Raw genomic sequence first — 24,850 nt, forward strand, 5'->3', positions numbered from 1 at the left:
GAACCCCGACCTCCCTTCCTCTTCCCCGCCGGCCTCGCCGGGCGCTCCGCCCTCCCTTTGCCCTCCTTCCTCTTCTCGCTCCCGGCAAAAGCAGAAGTGTCTGAAGGTCGGGAGGAAACTGGCCGGGAGCTCCCGGGGTTCCCAGCGCCGCAGCTGGGGTTGAGGGGGGTGGGGAAGAGGTCCTGCGCTCCGCCGAACTAGGGGCGCACTCACGCCGCAGGGACGCCCGGCCAATGATGCCCGCAAGGGGGCGCTGTGGGGAGGCCTGGCCGCCGGGGGCGGAGCCGGGCCGGGGGAGCGGCTCTGCAGGTCACACTTCCTTAGAAAAAGCCCAGGGACCTTGAGCCCTGGGTGGGGAGAAGCTCTCCGGATGCTACTGACAGCAGGATGCATGCCCGGCACTGGGGGCAGGTCTCTGCCTCGCTGGCCGCTGAACCTTCACTTCCTGGAACAGTGAATAATAAATGCCATAGTCACCAAATACTGATTGAGCGCCTGCTAATGCTAGGAAATGTCCTTGGCACTGGGGATACATGAGTGAACCAGACAGACAAAACCCCTTTCCTTGTGAGCTTTCTATTCTGTTGTGAGGGCAGCGAGGGGAGGCAGGGAAGACTGGCAATAAACAAGACCGAAGTAGAGAGACGTCAGGAGGGATAAATACAACGGAGAAAACAGCAGAGTAGGAGGAATAAGGAGCTGTCGAGTGAGGTGAGGATTCTTCCTACAGCATGGTTAGGGAAGGCTTCTCAGAGGGAGACACTTCAGACCTAAAAGAAGGGGCGAGGAGGGCCAGGCAGCTAGCTGCGGTAAGAGCAGAAAAATTAACGCTTCACACTGTATTAAGTGAATGAGTTTTCAAGGCAGGACCACTCTGAGCTATGGTTCTTCTGATGTACCCAGGCACCCTCACTCCACACCTGTCTGCCCCCCTTCATCCAGCCAGCCAGCCAGCCATCCTTTTGCTCACCAGTCCAGGGCACTCACCTGCTTCATGCTGCACCTTCTGCTGGGATTATTTCATTTTCGTATCCCCTACACCCAGGATATGGGAATGAAAAAGATACCCTGCTTGGAGGAAAAAGGGCCTTTTCACCTTCACTCTAGTGGGACTGGAGAATGCCACAACTTTCCTGGAGAATAATTTGACAACATCTCTTTTTTTTTTTTTTTTTTTTTTTTTTTTAAAGAAAGGCAGACTGCCACGTGCAGCGCCTCATTTGGATGTGTCTGGAGTCTTGGAAGCTTGACTACCCTACGTTCTCCTACAAATGGACCTTGAGAGCTTGTTTGGAGGTTCTAGCAGGGGAGCGCTGCTACTCGTATACCCTTGACCGAAGAACAGTCCTCTCCTCTATCAGGGAAGGTCGTCCTCTTCGACCGAGCGTGCAGCTTCGGGAGGGACGCACATGGAGCAGTGAGGGAGGAAGGGGACACCCGCCTAGCCAGCCAGATCAGCCGAATCAACCCTGGTGATCAATGGGGTGACAGATGTCGCAGCCAGATCGCCCTCACATCCGACAACATCTCATTTTTAAATGTGGTTACACTTTAAGCCAAATGTGTCCATCTGAGACCACCGACTGGAGCCAGACTGACTGGGTTTGTTTGGGTTTTCTTTTCTTTAAGTAAACTCTACATGCTCAATGTGGAACTTAAACTCATAACCCCAAAAACAAGAGTATGCTCTATCAACTGAGCTAGTCAGGTCCCGCTAGATTGACAGGTGCTGCTAGATTGACATCCCTTTTCAGGTCCAGGGCCCCAGAAATATGTTCTACCTGTATGCCTGAGCTTTCACATCTATAAAATTAAACTAATAATAATGATATCCAACTCATAGGCTTTTTGAGAAAATACATCACAAAGGGTTTAGAGCAGGGCCTGGTTCATAGCAAGTGTGCACTAAGTGTCAGCCATTATTATTTTTTGGGGCAACTACTTGACAAAAACATGAGCTGACCTGTTCACCAAAAGGCTCTTTGCAAGATTATCTACTTAACTCTGTTTAACTCAGTAAAGATCCAACAATAGGGAGATGACTAAATAGACTGTGGTGCATCCATTCTATAAAATAAAATGTAATTTTAGAAACATTGTGTCAATGAAAGACAGCTTCAGACCAATATTGTCAAGTGAGACCAGATGTCCAAAAGCGGTGAGTCCTTCGGAATGCCAAATGAGTCGCAGGACAGGACTAGGGAGGACTTCACTCAGTTCCTCCCAGGAGAGCTAATTCGACCTGTTATCTGAATAGTTAGTCAATATCAATCAAAATCTTAAAATGCACCTATTTTTTGGCCCAGCAATTCTACTTCTAGGAGCTTCTCCTTTTTTTTTTTTTTTAATATTTGATTTACTTATTTGACAGAGATCACAAATAGGCAGAGAGGGGGAAGCAGGCTTCCTGCTGAGCAGAGAGCCCAATGCAGGGCTCCATCCTAGGACCCTGAGATCATGACCTCAGCCAAAGGCAGAGGCTTAACTCACTGAGCCACTCAGGTGCACCTAGGAGCTTATCCTAAAGATATACTTGCCCATTTGCACAAAGACTCATGAATAAGAAGGTTTGGGGCAGTCTTGTCAAAGATGCAGCCAGCCTAAATGTCCACCAACAGAGGAATAGTTAAATAAATTATGATGCATTTATCCAGTGAAAGATTGTGTAGCCATTGAAGTTAGTGAGGCAAATCTATATGTGCCAATGTGGAAAAATCTACAAGATGCATTAAATTAAAAACACAGGTTAATTATATTTCAATAAAAAATAAAATAAGATAGGGGCACCTGGGTGGCTCAGTCAGTCAAGCGTTTACCTTCAGCTCCGGTCATGATCCTGGAGTCCTGGGATTGAGTCCCACATGGGACTCCCGGCTCATCCGAGAGTCTGCTTCTCCCTCTACCCTTCCCGCCTACTTGTGATCTCTCTCATTCCTTCTCTCTCTCATTCTCACTCAAATAAATAAACTCTTTACAAATAAATAGATAAGATGAGATGAGATTAGAAATGCCAAAAAGGGAGCATCTGGGTGGTTCAGTTGGTTGGGCATCCAAGTCTTGATTTCAGCTCAGGTCATGATCTCAGGGTCATGAGACAGAGCCCAAGTTGGGCTCCATGCTGGGCATGGGGCACACCTAAGATTCTCTTTCTCCTTCTCCCTCTCCCTCTTCCCACCCTATGTGTGTGTATGTATGTATGTCCACGTGCACATGCCTCTCTCTCTCTAAAATTAATTAATTAATTAATTAATTCTCCATCTCACAGTCAAAGAAACCACAAAAATTGCTGATATTCAACAATTATTTTTACGTAAAAATCCAGCAATTTCATATGGCTATTATTAACACAAAACAACATTGAGGGGATGCCTGCTTGGCTCAGGCTTTAAGATCTGCCTTCCACCTAGGTCATGACTCCAGGGTTCTGGGATCAAGTCTCAAATCGAGTTACAGTCTTGCATTGGGCTTCCTGCTCAGTGGGGAGTCTGCTTCTCCCTCTCTGTCCACACCCCCCACACCCCGCTTATGTGCTCTCTTTCTCCCTCTCTCATGCTCTCTCTCTCTCTCTCAAATAAATAAATAAAATCTTTTAAAAAAGAAAACACTGAGATACTAACTTTGTCTTTACATACTGGCAAAGATTAAAAAGGTTTGCTAACACCTTGTGTGGGTAAACCTCTGGAGAAATGGACACTGAGAGTGGAAGGCTAATTTGTACAGTCTCTAAGGAAGGTGATTTGGAAGGAAGATATCGTGCTAAGTGAAATAATTCAGACAGAAAAGGACAAATACCAGATGATTTCACTTATATGTGGAATCTAAAAAACAAACAAACAAACAAACAAACCAGAAAACAGACTCTTAAATACAGAGAAGCAATTGGTTGTTGCCGAAAGGTAGGTGGGTGGGGGTATGGATGAAACAGATAAAGGGGATTAAGAGATAGAACCTTCGGGCGCCTGGGTGGCTCAGTGGGTTAAGCCGCTGCCTTCCGCTCAGGTCATGATCTCAGGGTCCTAGGATAGAGTCCCGGCATCGGGCTCTCTGCTCAGCAGGGAGCCTGCTTCCTCCTCTCTCTCTGCCTGCCTCTCTGCCAACTTGTGATCTCTGTCAAATAAATAAATCTTTAAAAAAAAAAAGAGAGAGATAGAACCTTCTAGTTATAAAATAAATAAGTTATAGTGATGAAAAGTACAGCATAGGGAATATAGTCCAAAAAAAAATAAAAATTCACATGACAGATGTAAATACTCTTTGACTCAGCTATTATCTTACAGATAGACTCCTATACCTAGAATGTACATGATTATTCACGCACCAGTTTGTAATCTCAGACATTTAGAAAAAAAAACTGAACACCCATCAATTAGTTGATTAGTTAAATAAATTACTACATTCACAAACACCCCCCCACACACACACACAACAAAGTAAAAGTAAAAATAGAATGAGGAAATAAGCTATAAAATACACTGTTAGATTTTCAAAAACCATACACACCAGGTTCTGAACAATTGTATAGTATGTTACCACGTGGCTAAACAAATACAAATGCGTGTGTTATGGCATCTGGAAAAACTGAAAACATTTGTTGTGCTTAGAAAGGGGAATTTGGGCAGCTGGAAAATAGAGGTAGGAGGGAAACATTTCATTGAATACTGTTTTGTGCCTTTTGAACTTTGAACACTGTGAATAATTACCCATTCAAAAGAAACAACAATGACAACAAAAAAAAACCTAACCAGCCCTGGCGGGGCTCACAGTATATTCTATAAAATATGCCATTCCAACCAAAGCATTGATATAACAAAATTAGATAGATTAACTCAGCACTAAGCGTTCCTCCTCCAAAAGTCTGCCCTGTTCTTTGTAAACGTACAGCCTCAGGACATTTTATCCGGGCAAAGGTCTGTGCAGCCCTTCTGGAGCACTAGAACTCGCATACAAGTGCTAGTCGGAACTTCCTGAGGGCCTGAGGAATTCGTGAAGCCTCCCAGAGGTGCGAGAGGGAAGCCAGAGACCTGGTGGCAGGAGCTTAAAGGCAGTCTGAGGAGACAAAACTAATCCAAGTGGGAGACAGAGTTAGGAGACAGGGCAGGAGAGCCACAAAGGGAGACTGGAGTATAGGCAGCCAAGAGACCACCCGACAGCTCAGCCAGAAAAGGTAAGCTGCAGCGGAACAGAACATCCTCCTGGGTTTGGGAACCAAAGCATGGAAGCAGGAGCGGCCTATTAACCATCTCTCCCGTGACCCAGTTTGTGCTTCCTGTGCCTGCAATTCTAAACTCTGCAAGGTGGGAGGTTCTGGTACCCAAGGGGGCAGGATAAGTTCCCTTTGAATGGCAAGCTACAGCTCCTTACCAGCATCCTGCCAGTGAAAGAAAGAGTTACCATACTGGAAAAGGCAATTGACCCTGATCAGCAGAAGGAAATAGAGCTGCTTTTACCTAGTGGACAAAGGGGAACACAGGTGGAACCAATGACATTTTGGATCTGATCATTCTTTGCAGAGGAAGACAGTGGTATGCATTACACAGTGGTCAGCAGCAGCTCGGGCCTCTACCCACTAGACACTGGTAACCCTCCCACAGTTGGGACAATAAAAATGTCTCCAGGCATTGCCAGATATCATCTAGGGAGCAAAATCATTGTCTGTTGAGAACCACTGATGTAACTAATAACAGCTAAACTTTGAGATCAAGTTGGGGCAGCTGGTTTGTGCACTCAGTTAAGCATCTGACTCTTGGTTTCGGCTCAGGTCATGATTTCAGGGTCATGAGATCTAGCCCCGGGTCAGGGGATCCGAACTCTATGTGAAGTCTGCTTGAGATTCTCTCTCTCCCTCTCCCTCTGCCCCTCCCCCCACTCTCTCTAGTAGTGAAAGACCGCGGATCCCCTTACCCAAGAATCCAACACTGCCACTGGATGCAAACAGCAAGAGGTTTATTGTCACGCAGGTACCGGCGGGTAGTCGGCAGCTCCAGCTAACCGAGCACACCCACCGGAGTGAAGCAGGGTCTTTTATAGGAAGGTACAAACAAGTTTTGGGTGGGGCGCAACTGATTGGTGGACAGTTTGAACTTTTGAAAAAGGCATACTTGGAGTTTGCGGATTGGCTCCAGGGACCCACACGCGCGAAGAGAGCGGCGGGAAGGGGGAACAAGCTGATTGGTTATGAGGGCCCGCGGGTTTGAAAGGAGAGGCGGGGAAGGGGAACAAGAAGGGGGAAGGGAGGAATGCCATCATGGCGTCTCTATTATTTCTATAAGCCATGCGGCTAGAGAAGGGCAAAAGAGAAATTAATAAGCAATTAATCACACAATTGATAACCTAATTTTATACCTAAAAGCCAGCGGTTTACAGAAAAGCAAACAAGCGGTTAGTTATTCTATCTGTCTACTAGGGGAGGGGTCTTTCTAGGAGAGGGGTCTTTCAGTAGATAAATGAATCTTTAAGAAAAAGAGAGAGGGACACCTGAGTGGCTTGGTCATTAAGAGTCTGCTTTCCACTCAGGTCATGACACCAGGTCCTGGAATCAAGCCCTGCATCAGGATGCTCCTCTAGAGCACAAGCTTGCTTCTCCCTCTCCCTCTGCCTACCACTCTCCCTACTTGAGTTCTCTCTTTGCCAAATAAATAAATAAAATCTTAAAAAAAAAAAAGGTGGGGGGGTGCCTGGGTGGTTCAGTGGGTTAAAGCCTCTGCCTTCGGCTCAGGTCATGATCTCAGGGTCCTGGGCTCCAGCCCCGCATTGGGCTCTCTGCACGGCAGGGAGCCTGCTTCCTCCTCTCTTTCTGCCTGCCTCCCTGCCTACTTGTGATCTTTGTCTGTCAAATAAACAAATAAAATCTTAAAAAAAAAAAAAAAGACTGTCAAGGTCATCAAAATCAAGAAGAGTCTGAGAAACTCTCATAGCCATGAAAAGCCTATAGGGGCATAACAACTCAAGATAATAGGAGATCCTGAACCAGAAAAAGGACAATAGGTAAAAATTAAGGTCTATTTAAATTTTCTAAAGAGATGATAAAACACAAATGCTGCAAAGATGTCAATATTCTTCAAAAAATGTTATAAAAATTAACAGAATATTTTTTTTAAGATTTTATTTATTTGACAGAGAGATATCACAAGTAGGCAGAGAGGAAGGCAGAGAGAGAGAGGGAGAAGCAGGCTCCCCGCTGAGCAGAGAGCCTGACTCGGAACTTGATCCCAGGACCCTGAGCTGAAGGCAAAGGCTTTAACCCACTGAGCCACCCAGGTGTCCCCAAGTTTACTTTTTAAAAGTATAAAAATAATAATAATAAAATATTTTTCTCATAGGGTTATCGTGATGATTAAAAAAGAAAATATAGGGGTACCTGGCTGGCTCAGTCAGAAGAGCATACAGCTAGCTCTTGAGCTCAGTGTGGTGAGTTCAAGGCCAATGCTGGGTGTAGAGCTTATTTTAAAAGAAAGAAAGAGGGTGCCTGGATGGTGCAGTCGGTTAAGAATCTGATTCTTGGTTTCTTCTCAGGTTGTGTGATCTCAGGGTTGTGAGATCAAACCCCAAGTCAGGCCATGCACTCACCTCAGAGTCTGCTTGGGATTCTCTCTCCCTCTCCCCCTGACCCCCCCTCCCCCCGCACGTGTGCCCTCTCTCTCTTTCTCTCAAATAAATAAATGCACAGGAAAGAAAGAAGGGAGAGAAAAGGAGAGAAAGAAAGGGAAAAATTACAGGTAGAACCCTGAGAAGAGTGCTCAGCACCTAGTCAGTTGCTAAATAAATGCTAGAAGAATAGTAAATGTAAACCATTGAGGGAAGAAACCACAAGGTATGTTAAAAGATTAGATGAAATGTTGTTCAGGAACAATATTAGAATGGTGACCAAGGGTTACCTCATAATTTACATACTAATTGCAAAAGAGGGAAGTGCCTTTACAATGAAGAACTCTAACAACCACCATGTAAACTCAGTCTTCAAATGTAACAGGACCAGAGGTGGGACAACCTAACATCGTTGTCCCTCCAGATGGGATGCAATATAAAGTACATCATTGTTGAGATATTTCTTACCAAAAAAGTTAACCTGAAGCTAATCAAACTAGAGAGTTTTAGTTGGCAGAAAATACGAAGAACAGAGGAAGAAGTTAAATAACAGCAAGAAGAAACATTGAGGGGTGCCTGCCTGGCTCGGTGGGTTAAACCACTGCCTTCGGCTGGGGTCATGATCTCTGGGTCCTGGGATCGAGTTCCGCATTGGGCTCTCTGCTCAGCGGGGAGCCTGCTTCCTCCTCTCTCTCTCTGCCTGCCTCTCTGCCTACTTGTGATCTCTCTCTGTCAAATAAATAAATAAAATAAAAAAAAATTGGTGTCATAAAATAAGAAAGGTGGTGAGGGAGTGGATCTGTGCTCCACATAATCGCTCAGAGCCGGGCCCTGCCCTCTTTATGATGCGGTCATCCTTAACACACAGCCTACAGGGAAGGGAAAGGGGGCTGCCGAATCTTACAGAGTGGCATTCAATTGGCCACCCCAGAGAGGGATCCACATCAGTTTCCACTTGCATTTCTCTGACACAGCTTTGCCTGGTCGCCATCTAACTGCAGGAGGGCTGGGAAATGTGGCTGGAAGCTTGGGGAAAAGAGGAAAGGGATTCGGTGTGCATCTAGCCAGTCTCCCCACACAAACACCACCACCCCAGGATATAGTTCTCAGCATGACCTCTTTCAGGGAACCCTGAGCCAGGCACACCCTCAGTTCCATACCCTTTCTCCATCTGAGAGGGACCAGCAACCCAATATCCTCCTTTCTCCCCTCATCCCTCATAGTCAGTCAGTCTAAAAACCAACATCTCCAAACTTATGTAATCTCTAAATAGCCATCACCTCTGTGACTGCAACTGCTAGAGCTTAGAACGTCAGCCTCCTGTCTGCCTCTCTTCCTGCAAGGCTCTTATTCTCAGAGGACGGATATTCTTGTGTAAGGCTGAAAGCGAGCAAATAAATAAATAGACAAGATCTTTTTTTTTTCTTTTTGGATTATTTATTTGAGAGAAAGAGAGAGCCCATGCACATGCTTGCACAAGTGGGAGTGAGGGAGAGACAGAGGGAGAGAATCTTCAAGCACACTCCCTGCTGAGTGCAGAGCCCCACCTCATGACCTAAGCCAAAACCAAGAGTTGGACGCCTAGCAGACTAAGCCACCCAAACCTCCATTCAAGATAATTTAAGATAATGGTAGGAACTATGAAGGGACCAGAGGCTAAAATGATAAATAATGGCTATTTGGAGTGGGGAAGAAGAGCTAATTTATACGGAAGAGCTAATTTGACACTAAGGACGTAGCTGTGGCAGATAGCATTACCCAGAATTATCCAGAAGAGCAATCTTTCCATTTCTGTATGAACACTGACACTCTCTCCTCAAATGGTAGAGTCCATGTTCACTCCACTTGAACTTGGACAGGGCTTTTAACTTGCTGAACTAGTAAAGTACAACAGAAGTGATGCTTTGTGACTTCTAAGGTCAGGAAAGTCAATCTGCATGAACAACCAAGGCCCCCATGCCTCCACCCTGCCTTAGTCATGGACCACTGCCAACACCAACATGCCAGCCATGTGAGTGAGCCACCTCAGAAGCAGATCCCCACTCTTGGGTAATTTGCCCCAGCTGATGCTGCATGGAGCCAAAATGCATCTTTCCCATCAAGCCCTGCCCAAATTACAGATACACAAAATAAATGACTGCTGTTTTGAAGCCACTGAGTTTTGAAAGTTTTCATTATAGGGTAACAGTACTGAGCTGAGGCCTAAATACTAAGGAGCCAGCCATGAGGAAATCTTCATGGAGCATTTTAAGCATTGCCAACAACAAATCCTGTGGCACTGAGACAGGAGCAAGCTTGACACACTGAAGGAACCGACAAGGCCATGTGGCTGAGGGAGAGAGCAGTAGATGCATGATGGGAGAGAAAGGCTGGACCCACAGTTACCATGGTAAGAAGTTAGAAATGAATCAGGGGCACCTGGGTGGCTCAGGTAGTTAAGCACCTGACTCTTGATTTCACCTCACGTCATGATCTCAGGGTCATGAGATCCAGCCCTTTGCTGGGCTCTGTGCCCAATGGGGAGTCGGCTTAAGATTCTCTCTCACTTTGCCCCTCCCCCCACAGTGCACAATCCCAGAGAAAAAGGAGGAGGAGTAGGAGGAGGAGGAGGAAGAGGAGGAGGGGGAAGAGAAGGAAGAAGAGAAGGAGGAACAAGAGAAGTTCAAAGAGAATCAAAATTTCAAAAGTTCAGTGGGAGCATTTGGAGTGATGTGAAAGGGGATTTGGCTCGTCCTTGAAAGATGGATAGGGCTGCTGCGAGGTTGGTAGCCTGTAGCAGGACAAGAGTGAGCAGGGAAACCAGTTAGCAGACACTGAACTTGCCCAAGATGAAGATGATTGTCAGTAAGTGGGGGAGACAAGGTAGATTCTGGGCATATGTTGTAGAGGCAACAGGCCTTATTGATAGAAAAGATGAAGGGTGAGGGATAGGGAACAATAAGGGCAAACTTCTCGTTTTTTTCTCTCAAACAGCTAGGTGAGTAACAGTGTTACTGGCTGGATGGGGAAGGCTGGAAGAAGAGCATGAGGCAAACTTCCCTTTCCCTCAGGATATCTGATTTCAGTGTGGTTATCGAGAGCAGTCAAGCTGGTTAAGTACTTCTCACCAAGCAGTTACGGGCAGGGGAGTACAGAGTTTCTGGGTCTGTACTGATAAGTGGAAATTCTGATAACTGCTTGTCTTTTCTTAAGAATTCCTTTCTGGGGCCTGGGTGGCTCAGTGGGTTAAAGCCTCTGACTTTGGCTCAGGTCATGATCCCAGAGTCCTGGGATTGAGCCCCACATCAGGCTCTCTGCCCAGCAGGGAGCCTGCTTCTCTTCCCCTCTCTCTGTCTACTTGTGATCTCTGTCTGTCAAATAAATAAATAAAATCTTAAAAAAAAAAAAAGAATTTCTTTCAGGTTTTTGTCTGCTTATATAGCTTTAAGAACCTCCATGCAGATTGTGGTTGTTATAATTGCTGTGGCAAAGATCCCAGTTGGAAGCTGAAACATACCCAAAGGAGGAAATTGAACTCAACATGTAGGAGACCCAGCCAGGCACTTTCCCCAAACCATACTCCATGAGCCAGTCTGGAAAAGAGGCCCTAGTGACCGAGAAAAGGGAAACAGGCTTTAGGTGTTCACTGAAAGAATGACTGAAAAGAGTCAGGGCAAAGAGCAATGAATGAGCTTCTGGAAGGAAGGACTCTCAAAGCAAGCAGAAGACCTAAGCTGTTGGAAGCAGCTGCTGGATCTCCTATCAGGAAACTTTGAAGGAGAATGGGATAGCGCAAGAGAAGGAGGAGGAAGGATGCCAAGCCAGGCCACACCTCCATGCTTTCCTTGGCTCTCTAGTGATTTGTGGTTAAACTTGCCTTGCCATATTTTGGAGAGAGAGTGGGAAGAAGTAATATTTGGGCAGCAAGTACCGTGGGCTCCTAGAGACAATGGGGGCCCCAGTTCCAGGAGCTTGTCCCATCTGCTCCGTTCCCTCCCACCACAGGATGCACCACCCCCAAAGTTCAGAAGGAAAACTGTTCTCTTTACCTGATGTTCAGCAAAGGTCATTCATCTGCCTGGACTTCTTGAAGATCACCTCACAGGATCCCAGGATGGACTGGTCAGCAGAGGGAAACAGGGTATCCACCCAATCTCTATATGGGGAAAGAATGGGCAATCACAACAGCAGGGACCGGGCACTCAGTGCCTGGGATTGCCTTTGCTGATTTCCACTCAAAGCTCCGATTCCACTAACTCCTCTCTCCTGCATTTGTCATGTTTCTTTCAACTTCCCCCATTGTCTCCAGGAGCCCACGGTACTTGCTGCCCAAATATTACTTCTTCCCACTCTTTCTCCAAAATATGGCAAGGCAAGTTTAACCACGAATCACTAGAGAGCCAATGAGAACCCATATCTGGCCACTGCTCCATGTACAAATTCAGTAACTACTTATTGTGTGCCTACCACATGTGATTGTTAAAGAGCCTACTGCAGTGATCCAAGTGAAAGATAATGGAGACTTGGACCAGTGCGGAAGTAATGAGAAGCGGTTAGATTGTAGATATATTTTGAAAGGTAGACATGGACATGTCCCTGGTGAACAGGACATGACGTATAGAAGACTGGCTGGCTCAGTCAGTGGCACATGTGATTCTTGATCTCAGGGTCGTGAGTTTGAGCCCCACATTGGCCATAGAGTTTACTTAAATGAAAATTTTTCAAAAATGAAGGATGAACTCTGTGCGGTGGCAGTATTGTAGCCAATGAGGTTTATCTGAGGCACGATTATTACTAATTGAAAAATGAAGGATGCTTCCAAGTTTTTGGCTTCTGCGTCCAAAATGATGGTATTGTCATTTGCTGCAATAGGAAAGACTGCAAGACTAGTAAATTGGAAGAACTAAATCAAGAACTTGATTTGGAGACATATAAGTTTGAAATGCTCATTTAGACGTTCCAGTGGTAATATTCAGTAGCAATCCAGAGTTCCTGAGAAGGGTCCAGGCTGTAAGTAAAACTTTTAGAAATCTTAGCTTGCCTTTCTCTACTCATAAGCAAAAATAAATTGGAATGAAAAGGGGCCTACAGAATTTCAACCAATAAATATCAGGAAGTATAAGATTAACCAAGACAGGGGCACCTGGGTGGCTCAGTTGGTTGAGCATCTGCCTTTGGCTCGGGTCATGATCCCAGCCACTGTCCTGGAATCAAGGCCCGCATTGGGCTTCCTCATTCACTGGAAAGCCTACTTCTCTCTCTCCCACTCCCCCTGATTGTGTTCCCTATCTCGCTGTATCTTTCTCTGTCAAATAAATAAATAAACTCTTAAAAAGAAAAAAATAAAAAATACAATAAATAAATAAAATAATTTTTTTAAGTGCTATTTTGTTTTTAGACGTTTGCTGTCCAGTAATTATTGTTCTTTTGCTAGCTGTTTGTTTTTTCTCTCTGGATGTTTGGGTAGGTTTCCCCCACCGCCTTCAGGTTGATTTTTTTTTTTAATAGACTTCACTTTTTTGAGTAGTCTTAGATTCATAGCAGAATTGAGTGGAAAGTACAGAAAATTTCTATCTACCTCCTATAATACAATGATTATAAGAAATGTGTATTTAGTCCTATATTTCTCAGATTATTTGGTCTTCCTCCACAGTTCTTGAAAATGCTTCAGAGCCATAAAAGTGAAATGGGTATCTTATTACTGAAGGTGACTTTTGGACTCCACCCAAGGTCAGGGTCTGATTGCTAGATGGACAAACCTTGGGATTAAATGGTTGGAACTTTCAGTCCCATCCTTGACCTTCAGGGAGAGAGGGGCTAAAGGCGGGATCAGCCAATGGCCAATAACTTAGCCAATCATGATTATTGGGTTTCATAAAAACCCAAGAAGACAGCTTTTCTTTCTTTCTTTCTTTCTTTTTTTCAGAGAGCTTCCACGCTCGGGGAATCATATGTTTCCACATGCCACCAGACCAGGCCCCACGCTCCACAAGGACAGAAACTCCTTTTTGGGGGGAACTTGCCCTATGTATCTCTTCATCTGATTGTTGATTCATAATCTTTATCATAGCTTTTTCTTTGTCATATCCTTTTCTTTATCATATCCTTTAACAAATTGGAAAACATAAGTGAGTATTTCCCTGAGTTCTGTGAGCTGCTTTAGCAAGTTAACCCAACCTAAGGAGGAGGTTGTTGGAATCTCCAGTCTGTAGCCAGTAGGTCAGAAGCATGGTGATAGCCTGGGGCTTGTGGGAGGTGGGGGCAATCTTGTAGGACTGATCCCTTACCTGTGGAATCTCATGCTATCTCTGGGTAAATAGTGTCAGAATTGAGTTAGATTTTTGGACACCCTGCTGGTATCCAAGTATTACCTGGTGTTTTGTGCGGGGAACCCCTCCACGTTGGGTCTGGGAACAATAAAAGATCCCCCTGACACCTGAACACAGACTCTATCAAACATCCCATACCAGACTGGTACATTTGTTAGAATCAATGAATCTATATTAACATTATTATCACTCAGATTTCATCGGGATTCACTCTTGGTGTTGTACATTATATGGATTTGGACAAATGTATAATGCTATATATCTACCATTATAGGATCATACAGAATAGTTTCACTCTCCTAAAAATCCTGTGTGTCACCTTTTCATCCTTCTCTCCCCAGTAACCCCTGCCAATTACTGATTTTTTTACTATCTCCATAGTTTTGCAGATTTTTTTTTTGCATTTTTCCAGAATGTCATTTACTACTTGGAATCACACAGTATGTTGCCTTTTTGAGATTGGCTTCTTTCACTTAGTAACATGCATTTAAGTTTCCTCCATGTCTTTTCATGACTTGAGCCCTCATTTCTTTCTAGCTCTGAGTAGTTCATGTACTGATGTATAATATTTATTTATCCATTTCACCTATTGCCTTCAGCCATTGGTTGTTCATCTGGGTTGCTCTCTGGATACACAGATACTCTTTTTTTTTTTTTTTTTTGAGAGAGAGGGAAAGAGAGTGTGAGGGAGTAGAGAGGGGGAGTAGCAGAGGGAGAGGTAGAGAGAGAATCATAAGCAGGGTCCATGCCCAGCACACAGTACAACCCACAATCCTGAGATCACAACCTGAGCCAAAATCAAGAATTGGATGCTCAACTGACTGAGCCTCCCAGGCTCTCCTGGATACTTTTACTATAGCCTTTTTTTTTTCCTTTACTATAGTATATCTTTGATCTCCTACAGTTTCCCTAAAAAGAAGGTAGGGTGAATTTATTTATTTATTTTTATTTGTTTTCATCCTGGGATTCATTCTGATTTCTGAATCAAAATATTTATATTTTTCATCAATTCTGGGAAATTTCTCAGGTGCTTTATCTTTTAATAATATCTCTTTTTCATGTTTTCCATTCGTTTCTTCTAGAAACCAGTCGTCTATATGTTAGACCTTCTCATTGCATCATTCCCATTTCCTAACATCTCTTTGTATTATACTCTGAATAATTTCTACAATCTATCTTCTAGTTTATTATCTTCCTCTAACTTGTCATCTGACCTATTCACTTAGTGTTTTAAGTATTTAACCTATTCTGGGGCATCTGGGTGGCTCAGTCGTTTAAGCTTCTACCTTCAGCTCAGGTTGTGATCCCGGGGTCCTGGGATTGAGTCCAGCATCCGGCTCCCTGCTTGGAGGGGAGTCTGTTTCTCCCTCTGCCTCTCCCACTCTCTCTCTCTCTGTCTCTCATGAATAAATAAATAAAATCTTTTTTAAAAAGTTTTTAAAGGGGCGCCGGGGTGGCTCAGTGGGTTGGGCCTCTGCCTTTGGCTCAGGTCATGATCTCAGGGTCCTGGGAAACGAGTTCCGCACTGGGCTCTCTGCTCAGCAGGGAGCCTGCTTCCCCACCCCCCACCTGCCTGCCTCTCTGCCTACTCGTGATCTCTCTGTCAAATGAATAAATAAAATCTTTTAAAAAATAAAAAGTCTTTAAATATTTTAATTATTTTGTATAGTTGAAATGTTATATTTTATACTTTTTTTTTAAGATTTTATTTATTTATTTGTCAGAGAGAGAGAGCGAGCGAGAGCGAGCACAGGCAGAGTGGCAGGCAGAGTCCGAGGGAGAAGCAGGCTCCCAGCGGAGCAAGGAGCCCGATGTGGGACTCGATCCCATGACGCTGGGATGATGACCTGAGCTGAAGGCAGCTGCTTAACCAACTGAGCCACCCAGGCATCCCTATTTTATACTTTTTAATTGTAAAAAACATGTAACATAAAATCTACCACCCTATCCATGTTTAAGTGTACATTTCAAGAGTGTTAAGTATATTTACATTGTTGTGCAACTGATCCAGAACTTTTTCATCTTACAAAACTGAAACTCTGTACCCATGAAACAGCTCCCCATTTTCTCTTCCCTCTGGTAACTAACCACCATTCAACTTTCTGTTTCTATGAATTTGACTCTTTTAATGCCTCATGTAAGTGGGATCATACAGGGCACCCAGCTGGCTCAGTAAGAGGAGCATGCAACGTTTGATCTCAGGGTTGTGAGTTTGAGCCACATGCTGGGTGTCAAGATTCCAAAAAAAATAAAAATTTTTTTAAATGGGGGGGGGTCATACTGTATTTGTCTTTTTGTTTTGGGATTTTTTTTAAGATTTTATTTATTTATTTGACAGACAAAGATCACAAGTAGGCAGAGAGGCAGGCAGAGAGAGAGGAGGAAGCAGGTTCCCTGCTGAGCAGAGAACCCAATGTGGGGCTCATTTGCAAGACCCTGGGATCATGACCTGAGCCGAAGGCAGAGGCTTTAACCCACTGAGCCACCCAGGTACGCTGTGTATTTGTCTTTTTGTAACTAATTTCACAGTTAGAAATTCTGTTACATTGCTACAGCATGGGTGAACTTTTAGAAATTATGGTTAATTTCTGAAAGTTCACCCATGCTGTAGCAATGTAACAGAATTTCTTACTTTTTTAAGACTAGTAATATTCTAGTGTGTTTATATATCACATTTTGTTTATCCATTCACCCATCAGTGGACATTGGGTCACTTCTACATTTTAGCCTTTTTTAAAAAGATTTTATTTATTTATTCATGAAAGGGGGGTGGGGGGATGCCAAGGCAAAGGGAGAGGGAGAAGCAGACTCTCCACTGAGCAGGGAGCCCAATGCAGTCTGATCCCAGGACCCTGGGATCATGACCTGAGCCAAAGGCAGACCTTAACCGACTGAGCCACCCAGGCACCCCTATATTTTAGCGATTTTAAATAATGCTGCTATAAACATAAATGTGAAAATATCACTTTGAGACCCTGCTGTCAATTTTGTGGAATATATCCCTAAAAGTGGGATTGCTGGGTCATATGGTAACTGCCATACTGTTTTCCACAGCACCTGTAAAATTTTACATTTCCACCAACAACACACAAAGCTTCCAATTTCTTCACTTCCTCACCAACACTTATTTTCTGCATTTAAGGTTGCATGAAGTTTGTCTGGGGCAGAACAAAGCAGTTGTCCTAGACCAACAAACACAGACTCCTCGATTTTGAACTTCCTCATATTTAAGGGAAGTATCCAACCACCCGACTTGTGGTTAATTGTTCACTGGCCAAGCTAAGATACCAACTCCTGAATGGGGAGTTTCATGGATGTGTGAAAATAAGGTGGGACAGTGTTTCCCCACAGCTTCTGGAGATCAGTCCCCAGAGAAACTTGAAAACAGAACTCTGGAGAAAAGTGGGGCAGGAAGGGACTCCTGAGCTGCTGAGGACACAGCTGTTTCCTCAGGGTGACCACAGACTAGCAGGTCCGTTGAACAAATTTCCTTATTCCCTTCCCCTCCAAAGATAAGAATTCCTCTGCCCTAGCTACAGAATACAGGTCTGCTCTACCCATCCAGGGGATGATACTAAGCAGAAAATAAGGTCAGCCTTTACAAAATGAAAATTTTATTTTTAAAGAATGCTGCACTGGGCATCTGGAGCACAGAACCCTGGGTTTCACTTCTGGTGCTTTGGCTCAGAGGCTTTGTGATGTTCAACAAGCTTCCTTCAGGAATTTCCTTTTTTGGGGGATGCAACCAACTCATTTTTGTGACAATGACTATTATGGTTCTCTGAACATCTATTCTGATTCAACTGTACTTTGTTTGTTTTGTTTTGTTTTTATCATCTTTACAGAGCAGTGAAAAATCTACCTTGATGAGAAGTCTTTGCATCACTTTGTGGTTCTTTGCACCACATCAAGCCAGGCAAAAACGTGACTGTATGTGATTCCCACTCAGGGAAGTGTATAGAAATGAAATGACTCTTGATACGGTAGTGAGACTACTGGATAGGAGGCAAGGTGTACAAGGCACCAGAGGTTGTTTTTTTTTTTTTTTTAAGTTAGCTCAACATAAGGGGGTGCCTATCTGGCTCAGTTGGTAGAATACACAACTGTTAATCTTAGGTTGTGAGTTCTAGCCCCACATTAAGCATAGAAACTTAAAAAAAATTGGTACAACATTATTATATTTCCTGTTCAATGGGGATATTTATTTTTTTTTCTTAAGTCCTTTTAATATATCATTTCTTAAAAAGTTTTATTTATTTAAATAATCTCTACACACATTATGGGGCTGGAACTCACAAATCAGAGATCAAGAATTGCATGCTCTCTGACTGACCTGGCCGGGTGTCCCCTATTCAATAGTAATACGTAAACACAAATTCAAAATTGTATACAGTGGATTCTTATAAGTAATTTACTCAAGGGGCACATGGCTGGCTCAATCTGTGAAGCATACCACTCTTGGTCTCAAGGTTGTGAGTTTGAGCCCCATGTTAGATGAAGAGATTACTTTTTTTTTTTTTTAAGATTTTATTTATTTATTTGACATAGAGAGAGAGAGATCACAAGTAGACAGAGAAGCAGGCAGAGCGGGGGAAGCAGGCTCCCTACTCAGTGGGGAGACTGCTTCTTCCTCTCCTGCTCTTCCCCCACTGCTTGTGCTGGCTCTCTTTCTCTCTCAAATAAATAAATATAATCTTAAAAAAAAATAATAAAATAATTAATCTTAAAAATCAACAAGTAAAGTTTTTATCAAAGAGTAAAATTTGAAAGACCCTCCCCCTATTCTCCACCTACAATAATTTTTTTCCTTTTTTTTTTTTTTTAAAGATTTTATTCATTTATTTGACAAAGAGAGATCACAAGTAGGCAGAGAGGCAGGCAGAGAGGCAGGCAGAGAGAGAGGAAGGGAAGCAGGCCCTGAGCAGAGAGCCCAATGCGGGACTCCATCCCAGGGCCCTGAGATCATGACCTGAGCCGAAGGTAGCGGCTTAACCCACTGAGCCACCCAGGCGCCCCTCCTTTTTTAAAAAAAAAAAAAAAGAGTTTATTTATGTATTTGAGAGAGAGATAGCAAGCAGAGAAGGAGAAAGAAGTGGGTTTCCCACTGAGCAGGGAGCCCAACAACTGGCTGGATTCCGGGACACTGGGATCATGAGGCAGATGCTTAACTGACTGAGCCACCCAGGTGCTCCTCCACCTACAATGATTTGTTATAGGCCAGGTTCCCCAGGGAACAGACTGAGACAAATTCGTGTGCAGGTGGTTTACGAGAAGTATGCTCAGAAACAATGTCTGGAAGGGATGAGAGAAGCAATAATGGGCAATATCTTTGGGAACTCTGAAGCTAAAATTGTCCTTCTGAACTGTCCCAAATTGGGTCAAAGGAACATGTGTTTCTACCGCAAAATAACCAGTCATTGGATGCATTTTGTCCCCAGGAAAGGACTTAAACTTGTCAAAGCACCTACAGGCAGCTGAGGGTAATGCTTCTAAAGGCACTCTGCGTTGCGTTTGCTGTAGGCAGGCCACGTTCCTGACAACTGTCCAAAGTGCCTTGTCCTAAAAAAAAAAAAAAAAAAAAAGTGGCTAATACCCCACAGTATCCACTACACCCCTACACTCCTATTCCCTTCTCCAGAAACAAAAACCATGACATGTCTGTATCCCTCCAGATCTCTGTTTTTAAACTCATATACATATATATTTTCATATACAAGTGTATATGTATAGATGTTTTCTTTTTTTACTTCAAGTGATTCACAAGATATGCATTGTTCTATTGTGATATCCATTTGTGTTGGAGATCTTTCCATTCCAGTACAAATAACTCTCTTTTTTGTTAACAAGTGCATAACATTCCATATTGCAGATGTCAATTTCATCAAATGCTTTTTTTTTTCCATCTACTGGAATGTTCATATAGTAATCCTCAAGCTTACTAATTGTCAAGATGTTTGAAGTAAATATGCATAAGCACAGCAAAAAACATTGTATTTATTCTTTTTTTTTTTTTTTAAATAAAGTCTGTGTCCGACATAGGCTCAAACTTGCAAACTCAAGATCAAGAGTTGTGTACTCTACCAACTGAGCCAGTCAGACATCCCACACCAAAGGACATTTTCAAAAATGATCAGTAATGAAGGAAAAAATAATAAAAAATAAAAACAAGGGGTGTCTGGGTGGCTCAGTCATTAGGCATCTGCATTCAGCTCAGGTCATGAGTCCAGCATCCTGGGATGGAGCCCGCATCAGGCGCCCTGCTCAGCAGGAAGCCTGCTTCTCCCTCTCCCACTCCTCCTGCTTGTATTCCCTCTCTTGCTGTCTCTCTCTGTCAAATAAATAAATTTTTTAAAAAGTAAAACTAAAAAATTAAAAAGAGAAACAAAAAAAATAATAAAAAATAAAAAAATAAATGATCAGTAATGAGGAGAGTTACCATATCAGAAAGCAAGTCATAGTAAAAGGCAATAATAATTGACACAATATAGTTTCATTGCAGGGATACAAACAGATGAATAAAATGAATAGAAAATTAAATAACAGACTTCGTGTTTATATAAAAATATATTCAGTTTATGATAAAGGTGCAATGCAAGGAATTGGGCAACTTGATATTTAGAAATTAAGTTATACTCTACCTCACACCTTATACAGATAAAAATTCTAAACAGACTTAAAATTGTAATATAAGGGACACCTGGGTGGCTCAGTCAGTTAAGCATCTGCCTTCTACTGAGGTCAGGATTCCAAGGTCCTGATATCAAGCCCTGGGGTCAAGCTCATTGCTCAGCAGAGAGCCTGCTTCACCCTCTCCCACTGACTATGGCTCCCTCTGCTTGTGCTCTCTCTCTCTCTGTCAAATAATTAAATAAAATCTTTAAAACAAAATTTAAAACATGAAAGTCTTCATCTCATTACTACAGTTTTAAAAAATGTAATATAAAAAGCCCATAAAACTATTAGAGGAAAATATGAAAATATTACCATAAACTCAGTTCATTAATGGAAACTTTTCCTAAGCATGAAATGAAACCAAGAAACCATGAAGGAAAAATGCCAGTTTATATTGAATAAATTCAAAAACTTCTATGGAAATAAACACTCACACAAAACAAAAAACAGTATTATATGACAAGTAATAAATTAAAAAATATATATTTGAGGTGAGTACAGTTGGGGCACCTGGGTAGCTCAGTCAGTTAAGCATTAGACTCTTGATTTCATCATTGGACTCTTGATTTCAGCACAGGTCATGATCTCAGGGTCATGAGATCCAGCTGAGTCAGCTCTGAGCTGGGTATAGAGCCTGCCACAAACACAGTGTCCTCCCCTCCTGCCCCTCCCCTCCCGCCTTGGCTCAAACACACTCTCTCTAAAAAGAAAAACAAACAAAAAAAAGGAAGTGCAGATAATCATCCAAATCACTAATACACAGGATATATAATAAGGAAGAGACAGTGACAAATCATAAAAAATAATAAAAATGTAATTTATAGAAGAGAATATAAACATCCAATACAGATATAAAAAGTTACTCATCCTTACTAGAAACCACAAAAATGTGAATTAAAACAACATAATACAAAGGTGGGGAGAGAGAATCATCAAGAATTTAAATATCGTGGGCCACCTGGGTGGCTCAGTGGGTTAAAGCCTCTGCCTTCAGCTCAGGTCATGATCTCAGGGTCCTGGAATCGAGCCCCACATTGGTTTCTCTGCTCAGCAGGGAGCCTGCTTCCCCCTCTCTCTCTGCCTGCCTCTCTGCCTACCTGTGATCTCTGTCAAATAAATAAATAAAATCTTAAAAATAAAAAAAGAATTTAAATATCAGTGTTGACTGGCTGGCTCAGTCAGAAGAGCATTTGACTCTTGATCTTGGAGTTGTGAGTTCCTGCCCCACATTGGGCATAGAGATTACTTAAAAATAAACAAATAAACTTGAAAAAATATATATACATGTATATGGGGAAATGCATGCAAGAATCGTGAATGCAGTATAGTTTGTAATTGCAAAAGATTTGAAATGATCTAAGTATCCATTAATGAGAACATTTAGTCAAACATAATACATTCATGCTACAAAATATTGAACAATTTTTATTTTTATTTTTTTTTTAAAGATTTTATTTATTTATTTGACAGAGAGAAATCACAAGTAGATGGAGAGGCAGGCAGAGAGAGAGAGAGAGAGAGGGAAGCAGGATCCCTGCCGAGCAGAGAGCCTGATGTGGGACTCGATCCCAGGACGCCGAGATCACGACCCGAGCCGAAGGCAGCAGCTTAACCCACTGAGCCACCGAGGCGCCCCCTTGAACAATTTTTATTAATATATTTTCAAATATTTTATTTATTTATTTGAGAGAGAGGAAGTGCATGCCTGAGAGAGAGAGAGAGAGAGAAAGAGAGAGAGAGAGACCTCATAAGCGGGGATTCCAGGGGAGAGGGAGTGGGAGAGGAGGGTGAAGCAGACTCCCTGCTGAGCAGAGAGCCAGACGGGACTCCATCCCAGAACCCTGGGATCATGACCTAAGCTGAAGGCAGACACTTAACCAAATGAGCTACCAAGGTACCCTATTTTTTAAAGATTTATTTATTTGATGGGGGAGGGTCAGAACGGGGGGGAGAGAGAAGAATCTCAAGCAGACACCCCACTGAGCATCAAGCCTATTGGTCAGTCTCACAACCCTGAGATCATGACCTCAGCCCAAACCAAGCATTGGACACTTGGCCGACGGAGACCCCCAGGAACACCTAAACAACACTTTAGAAGAATGAGATAGAGCTGGCACTGAAAAGTCTCCTCAATACATGCACAGGATTGATGTAGTTTTGGGGTATTGCTAGGATTTAGAGCCCACAGTCAAGAAAGAATTCTTGAGACATCTTCGGTGCAAAAAGGTGGTTTTATTAAAGCATGGGGACAGGACCTGTGGGCAGAAAGAGCTGCACTAGGGTCATGAGGTGTGTGACCAAGTGTATACTTTCAAGTTGGGAAGGCGTTCGGGATAGTACAAGCCTCCAAGGTATTTTGGACCATGATGGGGCTAGCTATTGTCAGGAAAAGGTCATTTATTACTGTTTAGTAAAAACTCAGTCATGAGAATATTCAGATGTATATCGGTGGGTCTTACACTTCAGGATAATTGCCAACATATATGTTGAGGGGTAAAGATAAAGGAAGTTTCCAAAGGAATTTTTATACATTAAAGTAGACTTACAGGATCCTGAGGGTTGGGCTAAGATTGCCTTTTGCCCCCAGCAAAGTGTTAACAACGAGGCAGCTGGGGTTTCTAGAGGAATGTCACTCTGCCTGTTTCAAGGACCCATCAGTGAGCTATAGGTAAAAAGGAAATTTAATTTTTTTTTTGCTGTTGTTTCCCACATCAATATTAAGAAAAAAAATCTGATCATATATTTAAATACACATATCCTTATTTGAACATATGTATGTATGCATGCATACACATATAATAAATACAATAAACTCTTACCAGTGGCTATACATGTGGAAGAGCACTGGAACTGATCCTTGGGTAAAGTGGCACTTCTGCTTCTCATATGTATTGTTCTGTGTGTTTTGAAAATATAACAGTGAGCCTACATTATATTTTGTGATTTAAAACACAATTTCAAAAAGGGAAAGGTGATACTGACTGGTAGGATAGTACAAAAGAATATAAAAAGAACAACTGTCATCCCATCATTTTTTAAAAAAATTCTTTTTAAATTTTTTGAAGTAAACTCTATCCCCAACGTGGGGCTCAAACTCAAAATTCCGAGATCAAGAGCCCCATGCTCTATGGACTGGGCCAGCCAGGTGCCCCTGTAATCCCATCATTAAGAGAAAATGCGTCAACATCTCTTTTTAAGACTTTAAAAAAAAATTTTTTAAGATCTTATTTACATATTTGTCAGAGAGAGAGATCACAAGCAGGGGAAGCAGCGGGCAGAGGCGGAGGGAGGAGCAGGCTCCCAGCTAAGCAAGGAGCCCAATGTAGGACTCGATCCCAGGACCCTGGGATCATGACCTGAGCCAAAGGCAGAAGCTTAAGGACTGAGCCACCCAGATGCCCCATCAACATTTTAATATAAATCTTTTCAGCTCCTTTTCTTTCTTTCCTACAAGTGAATTCATTTTTTAACCTTGTTGAGATACAGACTGAACGGTATTGAAATTCTATGTATCTTTCTTTCTTCACTTTAATTTTTCCTAGAAGTTATCTAGTGTGGAGTTCTCCTTCCTCCATTAAAGTTGTTCTGCTTCTTGGGGACATGGGCAGCTCAGTGGGTTAAAGCCTCTGCCTTCGGCTCAGGTCATGATCCCAGGGTTCTGGGATCGAACCCCATATGGGGTTCTCTGCTCATCAGGGAGCCTGCTTCCTCCTCTCTCTGCCTGCCTCTCTGCCTACTTGTGATCTCTGTCTGTCAAATAAATAAATAAAATCTTTAAAAAAAAAAAAAGTTATTCTGCTTCTGGGTGAAAGTCAAAGCCACTTACTTGCTCAGGAAGGACTCTTCCCTGCTGATCACCAAGCCAGAAACTCCAGATCCTAGCTCTAAGGCACAACAGGAATGGCTTAGCCACTACCATCTGGTTCAATGAGCTTTAGACTACTTCAGGGTCACCTGGAAAGCTAAAGGTACATCGAGGTGCACGGGTGAGGGCTGGGGGATCAGACTAGGAGGCTCAGCAGACTAGGAGGCTGAGGAGTCCCTGAGTACAGCTGACTAGGTCATTAGAAAGAACTACTCAAACACAATTAAGGAAGTATAGCCAAGGTGAGGCTCCCACAGACTGAACTTTGCTCCCTTCAGCTGGATTGCAGGGCAGCACAAGTTGGAAAGAGGGAGTTTCTGCTAAGGTGCTTTTTTGCAGTGGGGAGATCTTACACTTGAGCCTAGTTCAAAGGGGAGAATGATAACCTAGCCATCAAGAGTAAATCCACACTTGCGGTTTA

At 43.1% G+C, this 24,850-nt stretch overlaps 1 long non-coding RNA gene and 1 pseudogene across 1 annotated transcript; one reads left to right on the plus strand and one right to left on the minus strand.

The window, feature by feature from the left end:
• Nucleotides 1–394: 394 nt before the first annotated feature.
• On the minus strand, nt 395–24,590 carry LOC123394448. Its single transcript, XR_006609222.1, has 3 exons — nt 24,391–24,590; nt 11,613–11,719; nt 395–445 (listed from the first exon to the last, which is right to left on the minus strand). It is a non-coding gene; the product is annotated as an uncharacterized LOC123394448 (long non-coding RNA).
• On the plus strand, nt 12,301–12,432 carry LOC123394563 (annotated as a pseudogene).
• Nucleotides 24,591–24,850: the final 260 nt, after the last annotated feature.

Source organism: Mustela putorius, unplaced genomic scaffold, assembly GCF_011764305.1.
Source record: "Mustela putorius furo isolate JIRA1106 unplaced genomic scaffold, ASM1176430v1.1 tig00003834_pilon_pilon_pilon, whole genome shotgun sequence".
Lineage (NCBI taxonomy): Eukaryota > Metazoa > Chordata > Mammalia > Carnivora > Mustelidae > Mustela > Mustela putorius.